Here is a 10,124-nt window from a genome sequence, read left to right on the forward strand (position 1 = left end):
ATCTGAATAGTGCACCGGACTGTCTGTCCATCTGAGGGTGAAATGCTGTGCTCAACTCCACTTGAGTCCCCAACTCATGCTGCACGGCCCTCCAGAACTATGTTGTAAACTGCGTACCCCGGTCAGAGATGATAGATACCGGTTTGCCATGAAGCCTGACGATCTCGCGGATATACACTCGAGCCAGCTGCTCAGAAGAGTGTGTAGTCATCACAGGAATGAAATGAGCTGACTTGGTCAGCCTATCCACAATCACCGAAACTGCATCAAACTTCCGCTGACTCCGTGGAAGCCCAACAATGAAATCCATAGTGATCTGCTCCCATTTCCACTCCAGAATCTCTATCTTCTGAAGCAACCCACCTGGTCGCTGATGCTCATACTTCACCTGTTGGTAATTTAAGCACCGAGCTACATACTCCACTATGTTCTTCTTCATTCTCCTCCACCAGTAATGCTATCTCAAGTCATGATACATCTTCGCGGCACCTGGATGAATAGAATACCGTGAACTGTGATCCTCTTGGAGAATCAGCTCACGCAAACCATCTACATTGGGCACACATAGCATGCCCTGCATCCTCAATGCACCATCATCCCTAATAGTGACCTTCTTAGCATCACTGTGCTGGACCGTGTCCTTAAGGACAAGCAAATGAGGGTCATCATACTGACGCTCCCTGATACGATCATAAAGGGAAGACCGAAAGACCACACAAGCCAATACTTGACTCGGCTCAGAAATATCCAATCTAACAAACTGGCTAGCTAAGGCCTGAACATCCAATGCCAACGGCCTCTCTGCTGCTGGAAGATATGCTAAGCTCCCCAAACTCTCCGCCCGGTGACTCAAGGCATCGGCCACCACATTGGCCTTCCCGGAATGTACAAAATAGTGATATCATAGTCCTTAAGAAGCTTCAACCACCTCCACTGACGCAAGTTAAGATCCTTCTGTTTGAACAGATGCTGTAAACTCCGATGATCAGTGTAAATCTCACAATGGACCCCGTACAAATAGTGCCGCCAAATCTTCAAGGCGTGAACAATAACTACTAACTCAAGGTCATGGACAGGATAGTTCTTTCATGGGGCTTCAATTGGCGCGAAACGTAAGTAATCACTCACCCTCCTACATCAGAACACACCCAATACCGATCCGCAAGGCATCACAATACACTGTGTAAGAACCAGAAGCTGATGGTAGAACTAGAACTGGAGCCGTGGTCAAAGCAGTCTTGAGCTTCTGAAAGCTCTCTTGCACCCCTTCGACCACCTGAAAGGAGCATCCTTTTGGGTCAATTTAGTTAAGGGCAATGCAATAGATGAGAAGCCCTCCACAAAACGGCGGTAATAACCAGCCAAACCGAGAAAACTCTGAATCTTTGTGGCTGAGGATAGTCTGGGCCAACTCTGAACCGCCTCTATCTTCTTCGGGTCTACCTGAATACCCTCACTGGACACCACGTGTCCCAAGAATGCCACTGAACTGAGCCAAAACTCACACTTGGAGAACTTTGCATAAAGTTTCTCCTCCCTCAACCGATGTAACACAATCCTCAGATGCTGCGCATGCTCCTCTTAGCTACGAGAGTACACCAGGATATCATCAATGAATAAAATAACGAATAAGTCAAGATAAGGCTAAAACACACTATTCATCATATGCATGAACGCTGCTGGGGCGTTGGTCGGCCCAAAAGACATCACAAGGAACTCATAATGGACATATCGGGTTCTGAAAGCTGTCTTAAGAATATCTAAGTCCCAAATCTTCAGCTAGTAATACCCTGACCTCAAATCAATCTTGGAGAACACCCTCACTCCCTGAAGCTGGTCAAACAAATCATCAATACGCGGCAACGGATACTTGTTCTTGATTGTGACCTTGTTCAATTGCCTATAATCAATGCACATTCTCATAGTACCATCCTTCTTCTTTACAAATAAAACTGGTGCACCCCAAGGTGACACGCTAGGTCGAATAAACCCCTTATCAAGGAGTTCCTGAAGCTGTTCCTTCAATTCCTTCAACTTCGTCGGTGCCATACGGTACGGTGGAATAGAAATGGGCTGAGTGCCTGGCACCAAATCAATACCGAAATCAATATCCCTGTCGGGCGGCATGTTCGGCAGGTCTGCAGGAAACACATACGGAAAATCTCAGACCACCGGAACATAATCAATAGCAGGGGTCTCTACACTAACATCCCTCACAAAGGCCAGATAAGATAGACAACCCTTCTCAACCATCCGCTGAGCCTTCAAGTATGAAATCACTCTACTGGGAACATAGTCTATAGAGCCGCTCCACTCAACCCTCGGCAACCCTGGCATCGCCAATGTCACAGTCTTAGTGTGACAATCTAGAATAGCATGACATTGAGACAACCAATCCATACCTAAAATCGCGTCAAAATCGGTCATACTAAGAAACAAGAGATACACTCTAGTCTCCAGACTCCCAATAGTCACCACACATGACCGATATACACGGTCCACAATGACAATATCGACCACCAGTGTAGACAAATGAGCAGGTGAAACTAGAGACTCACAGGGCATACCCAGAAAATGAGCGAAATATGAGGACACATATGAATAAGTGGAACCACGGTCAAAAAATACAGAGACATCTCTATGGCAAACTGAGACAATACATATAATCACAGCATCCGAAGCAATGGCATCTGGTTTGGCAGGAAGAGCATAGAATTAGGCCTGGCTGCCCCCTGATCGGCCTCCCCCTCTAGGGCATCCCCTAGCTGACTGAACCCCACCCCTAGCTGGCTGGGCGAGTGGTGAAGCTGCTGGTGCTGGTGCCATCGGTTGAGAACTCTACTGTGAAGTCCCACCCAATAACTTAGGGCAATCTCTCTTAATATGACCAAAATCTCCGCACTCAAAATAGCCCCTCCTCTAACGGAACTGTTGCTCCTGATGCCCCGAAGAACTACCCGTAGACACCTGAGCTGACGAGGCAGGGTGAGAACTCTACGCTGGTAGTGCACTGAATGAAGACTGGCCCTGCCGATAGCTGTGTGAACCATGGCCAGATGATGCACTATGGTGAACTGGGCGAGCCGTTTGAGCATGTCTAAAAGGACGACCCCTACCATGGTAAAACTGACCCCCTAAAGGAGCACTGCTGAAATCACCGGAACCACGAGGCCTCTTAGCCTCCCTTTCAACCCGCTCCTGGCTGCGAACCATCTCAATCTGACGAGCAATGTCAACAACCTCGTCGAAAGTAGCACCAGACACTCTCTCTCTAGTCATAAGCAATCACAGCTGAAAAGTGAGGCCATCTATGAACCTCCTGATCCTCTCCCTGTCTGTGGGAACCAACCAGATAGCATGACGGGCCAACTCTGAAAATCTCATCTCATATTGTGTCATGGACATATCACCCTGATAAAGCTGCACGAACTACCTGCGTAGCTCCTCTCTGCGGGACTGAGGCACGAACTTCTCCAGGAATAAATCGGAGAACTGCTGCCAGGTAAGGGGTACTGCGCTGATCGGCCTACGCCTCTCGTAAGCCTCCCACCAACTGAAGGCAGCCCCAAAGAACTGAAAAGTGGTGAACGAGACCCCACTGGTCTCTAGAATACCTGTTGTACGGAGTTTTCTCTGACACCTGTCCAAGAAGCCCTGTGCATCCTCTCCTCGGTACCACTAAAGGATGGAGGCTGGAGTCTCCCAAACCTCTCCAATCTATGCTGCTCATCATTAGGCATGACAGGGACTACATAGTCCTGAGCAGCTGCAACCGGCTGGGCTGGAGGTGCCCCCGATGTCTGGAGTCCATGTACTACCTGCTCTGGTGTGCAGGCGGCGGGAGTCTGAGCACCTCCCCCGGCCTGAGAAGTGGCTGCTGCGGCCGAAATAGAGACCGCCTGAGCAAGACTGGAACAATCAGTCAGGATCTGAGCTAAGGCCTCCTGATGGCCTGGAATCACAATAGGCATAGGTGGTGCCTGAGCTGGCCCCACAGGCTCGTACACAACTGGAGCCTGCCCCTGAACTGGGGAAACTGGTGGATCTGCAGGTGTTGCCCTAGCTATAGTGCGAGCTGCACCTCTGCCCCTACCGCGACCTCGGCCTCTCGTGACCCTGACTGGTGGTACTGGTGGCTATCTATCCTGCCCTGTAGTACGCGTCCTCACCATCTCTAAGAGAATTAGAACAACAGAAATTTAGTTACCAGAATCAAAAGATTCGCATGACAAGAATTCAAGAATGAGAAGTTTCCTAAGGGTTCGGCAGCCTCTCGAAGATAAGTACAGACGTCTCCTAGGCATGCTCATGACTCGTGAAACCTATGTAACCTAGGCTCTGATACCAACTTGTCATGACCCAAAACCTAACCCGCCGTAATGGCGCCTATCGTGATACTAGGCAAGCCGACATCTCCAAAACACTTTCAACATTAAACAGAAATGAATTAATATATTTAAAATAATCAGAGTCTTTCATAAAAATGGGGTAAAACCCAAAGCATAAGTGCGGAATAATAGCCCGACATAGGACTGCCACTGAGTATATGATCATTTATACCAGGAGCAGTCTAATATAACATCTAAGGAATAAGAACTAAAATGAGAATAAGATAATGAAGGAGAGCCAAGGCCTGCGAATGCCATGCAGCTACATTGATAGTCTTCGGAATCAGCTGCTTAAATATCAACACCCGGATCTGCACATGAAATGCAGGGTATAGCGTGAGTACAACCAACTCAGTAAGTAATAAAAATAAATAAGGAACTGAGAAGGTAGTGACGAGCTATACAATTACAGTTCATTTTCAATAATTCCAGCAAAGAATAGACATGCTTTCACATCCGGCAGTTTAAGTCCAGTCAGTTTTATACAGTTAAAGTTCAGGTAATCCAGATATAAAATCTTTCAGGAATTTCACAACAATGACAAATGGCAACTAAGTGCATCAACAAATGAAAAAGTAAGTACAGCCTCTCAGGGCAACAGTCACTCAACTCGTCATAACAGCTCAAATCACTCGGCTCCCAACACTCATTACTCACACTCAATAGGTACGTGTGCTCACTGGGAGTATGCAGCCTCCGGAGGAGCTCCGCCCAAGCGCTATATCCGCACGGACAACTCACGTGCTATAGTATCAATATGTAGATCTGCACGGACAACTCACGTGATGCACCGATAACTCACATGCCATAGTATCAATACCTCTCAGACAGGTCCGAGGTGACGCACCTGCCTCAAACCACAAAATCCTACTCCACAATACCTTTTCCCCTCGAATCAATCTCCAAACGCCCCGAATCTAGCCACAAGCAGTACAATATAATTAATATAAGCTAAAAGGATTAGTTCAACAAGATAAACACGAAATTGTAAGCCAAAATCCGAAATAGGCTCAACCCGGCCCCCGGGCCCATGCCTCGAAATCTGACAAAAGTTACAAAACCCGAAATCCCATTCACTCACGAGTTTAAACATAGCAAATTTATCAAAATCCGACACCGTTTGGTCATCCAAATCCCCAAAATCCACTCTCCAATTCTCAAGCCCTAAACCCCCAAATTTCACTTCAAAATCTCACTAATTAGGTGGGAAAATCAGTGGGGAAACAAGTTTTATGATCCAAAACGAGTACAAGAAGCTTACCTCAATAATCACCTCGAAAATCTTCTCCAGAATTGCCTAAGTCCGAGTCCAAAATGTAATAAGACTAAAATCGCGAACCCTTTTTTTTAAACATTCTGCCCAGACTTTTCGCACCTGCGGAAGTCACTTATCTGCTACCTCCGCTTCTGCGATCAAAGGACCGCATTTGCGCCTATCGCAGATGCGGGAAACCCATCGCACCTGCGGCTCGATCTTGCTCCTGCGCCCACCTGCCCGCTTCTGCGACCATCGCATGTGCGGGAAACTCTTCGCACCTGCGACCTATGCTTAACTCATCTTTGGCCGCTTTTGTGGTTCCTTCCCCACTTCTGCGCGCTCGCACCTGTGGTGCCCACTCCGCAGGTGCGGTCACACCAGTAGCAGCAGCACTTTAGCTGCTTCATCAACTCAAAATCAAGTCTGTTAATCACCCGAAATCAACCCGAGGCCCCTGTACCTCAACCAAAAATACCAACTAGTCGTATAACCCCATGCGAACTTAGTCGAACCTTCAAATCACCCAAAAAAACATCAAGACACTGATTACACCCGGATTCAAGCCTAAGAAACTTCTAAACTTTCAAATTCCACAAACGACGTCGAAACCTATCAAACCACATCCGATTGACCTCAAATTTTGCACACAAGTCCTAAATGACGTCACAAACGTACTCTAATTCCCAGAAATCATATCTGACCCCGATATCAAAATTTTCACTACCGGCCAAATTCGCCAAATTCTAACTTTCGCCAATTCAAGCCTAATTCTACTACGGACCTCCAAATTATATTCCGGACACACTCCTAAGTTCAAAATCACCCAACGGAGCTAACGAAATTCCATTCCGGAGTCTTCTTCATACGGTTCCGACCAAGGTCAAAATCCTAAGACATAAGCTTTCGTTGTAGGGAATAAGTGTCCCAAAACACTTCGAAACCAAAAACAAAACTTCTCGGCAAGTCACATAAGCAGAAACAAACACGGGGAAAGCAGAAAATAGGGGGATCGGGGCTAATATACTCAAAATGACCGGCCGTGTCATTATAACATTAATATCCGATTGAGATTCGAAGGACTCGTTCATCCTATCATATTGGCGATAGGTCATCAATTCAAAATCTGCATCGCCATCATCTATTCCTTCTGATTTGTCGACAATCTTAAATAACTTTTCAAACTTCACATCAAAATATTCTTATAAATAATTTCTAACAATGATTAATCTTAATAAACGAATTACATTAGCAGGAAAAAAAGACTTCTCTGTAAATAATCTTACCTTGACTTTTTTCACAACCTCATCTACAATAGCAGATTGCTCCTCCCGTCGAAACTGTTGAACAACTTCTTTCGCGATCATGTGCCTTTCTTCTTTTGCATGGCTTTTAACCTCCCTCGCTACCCTCTAGTATAGAAATAGAAACAGCACAATAATTTCAGAAAATAGAAACACATAACAAAACTTCAGCTCTAAGAATGCTGAAGTTCAGCAAATACAGAACAAAACTTCAGCTCTAAGAATGCTGAAGTTCAGCAAATACATAACAAATCGTCAGCACTAAGAATGCTGAAGTTCAGCAAATACAGAATAAAACTTCAGCTCTAAGAATGCTGAAGTTCGGCAAATACAGAATAAAACTTTAGCTCTAAAAATACTGAAGTTCAGCAAATACAGAACAAAACTTCAGCTAAAACATGCTGTAGTTTTACAAATACAGAACACAACTTCAAAACTCCAAGAATGCTAAAGTTCATAAAAAACAAAACAAAAAACTGCAGCTAAAACATACTTTACTTTACAAAACACAGAACAATAATTCAGCTCCTATAATGCTGAAGTTCATCACAAATAGAATAAAAACTACAGAAAAATATGATGTAGTTTCACAAAATGCAGAAAAAAAACTTCAGCTCAAAAAACAATGCTGAAGTTCAGCAAAATACATAACAAAAATATCACATAAAACATCCTATAATTAAGCAAAAAATACTATGAAAACTTCAGAATAAACACACAAAAAAAAAACTTACATGACATATTGTGTTGACTAATTCATCGTCAAACACCATTGTAGAACGGTTAGAACGACTCTGGGTACGAGGTGATTCTGCAATTACAGGAGTTCGATCAGTTTCTTTTGATCGACTCCGACTACGTGGTGATTCACTAGTTGAAGGAACCGAATTCAGTACATTTGAACGAATGCGACTACTTGGTAATTGTCCAATTAAAGGCATTGAATTCAATTCCTCTTCGGTAGGAATTATATCCAATATCCTAAATATTCGATATTTCTGTTTAATACAAAAAAGTATATTATAAAAAATAAAATAAAACTGATACATCAACATATTAACAAAACTACAGAAAAAGGAAAAATAAAGAACATTAACTTACACCATGATTACTGAAGTAATCTTCATGAAGTTCTTTAAATTTAGGCTCTCCCAAAGATATATAACGTAACATCCTGGGAACCTGAGGGGCATCAAGTAAGTCGTCATCTTTTAAATACTTATCTCGAATATCTAGGAAGCGCTCATAGAACCAAACACATATTGGATATGAAAATCCGCCTACAGTATACTCAGTTGGATTATTTTTGTCCTGGTTGTCCAAAGTATGTTTCATTGAGGTAATAAGCTTCTCATAAGACGCATTACCCCAAGGATAATCAGGACAAGCCTGATCGTCTTCAACAATAGCTGCATACTCCTCTAACACAATTTATTCATTCTTTCTTCCGAACAAAATAGACTCCACAACAAGAATTTTCATAAGCTTCACAGCATCTTCATCACTCTCGCATAGATGTTTGAAATTCACATCATCCTTTTAAATTTTATTCTGTATCATATAATCTCGAATGTCCTTCAAGGTCAAACCCTTAGACTTCCCAAAATAGCGCTTCAAAATCTTGCTCTCTCGTTCAAAAAAATTATTAAAAACTTGAGCACAATTTGGCTTAAGATATATTTTAAAGCCCTCTAACTTCGGAGAAATACATAACAAAACTTCAGCTCTAAGAGTGCTGAAGTTCAACAATTACAGAATAAAAACTTCAGCCAAAATATGTTATAGTTAAAAATAACTTCAGAACAATATAAAAAAACCTTTAAAAACTTCAACACAATTTGGTTTAAGTTATATTTTAGAAGTCCTCTAACTTCACAGAAATACAGAACAAAACTTCAGCACTGAAGTTCAGAAAATACATAACAAAACTTCACCTCTAAGAATGCTGAATTTCAGCAATTACAGAACAAAAACTTCAGTCAAAACATGTTGTAGTTACAAATAAATTCAGAACATTATCAAAAAAAACCTTTAAAAATTTCAGCACAATTTGGCTTAACTTATATTTTAAAAGCCCTTTAACTTCACAGAAATACAGAACAAAACTTCAGCTCTAATAATGCTGAAGTTCAGAAAATACAGAATAAAATTTCAGCTCTAAAAATGTTGAAGTTCAGCAATTACATAACAAAAATATCAGCCAAAACATGCTATAGTTTTTACAAATACATAACACAAAATTTAACTCCAATAATGCTAAGTTCATCAAAAACAAAACTAAAACTGCAGACAAAATATGCTTTACTTATACAAAATACAAAATAAAATTTCAACTTCATACTTTAATAGCATCATCTATTTAAGTCTCAAAATTTTAAAAAATTTTAACGTCTCCAGAAATCACTGAAGAATATATAGAATTTTCATCAAAAATACAAACACAGTTTCAAAAAACCTAAAAACACTAATCGTAAAAGTAAAACCTACAAAACTAATGCACTAATCAAAGTAAACCCTAGGAAACTATTTTAGCACAAATAAAAAAAGAAAAATGATTCAACTAAGATTACTATCAACAAAAAACCCAAAAATTAAAAACTAATCCTAAATTGAAACCCCATACAAAGTTAATGCAATGTTCAAAAGCAACCATTAAAATCGTACCTGTGAATATACTTAATGTTGTTGGGAAGAAACAGTTGCAAAATCAAGAAGAATGCAATGTCGAAAATCATTTGATTTCAGAGAAGAAGAAATCAAAACCGGGAAGAAGGAGAGAGAGAGACAGAGACAAGATGAAGTATACTTAAAGAGAAAGTAGTCTTTTAATAAAGAAGGGCAAAATGGTATTTCTAAAACGCTTTTAACCAAAAAATGGGTACGGATGCGAACGAAAAAAATAAAGCGGGTACAAGTTAAAAAGGGGCGACCAAATAGGGCGCCCCATGCAATTTTTACTGCTTTGCGCTTATGTTCCCTGCTTTGCCGGATGGACTTGGGTTTGAAACCACATTCTGCTTTTTCTCCTCCTTTTTATTTTAGTTCTTGCTTTTTCTTCTCCTCCTTAAATACATCGTAATTGATACTTAGCAAATTACTTTATTTTTTACTTTTGTCTTTTTCTTTTAATTTAATTATAGTTTAGCACTAACACAAAATAGTCAACTTAATTAATAT

The sequence above is a fragment of the Nicotiana tabacum genome, chromosome 23 (genome assembly GCF_000715075.1).
Source record: "Nicotiana tabacum cultivar K326 chromosome 23, ASM71507v2, whole genome shotgun sequence".
NCBI classification, from domain to species: Eukaryota; Viridiplantae; Streptophyta; class Magnoliopsida; order Solanales; family Solanaceae; genus Nicotiana; species Nicotiana tabacum.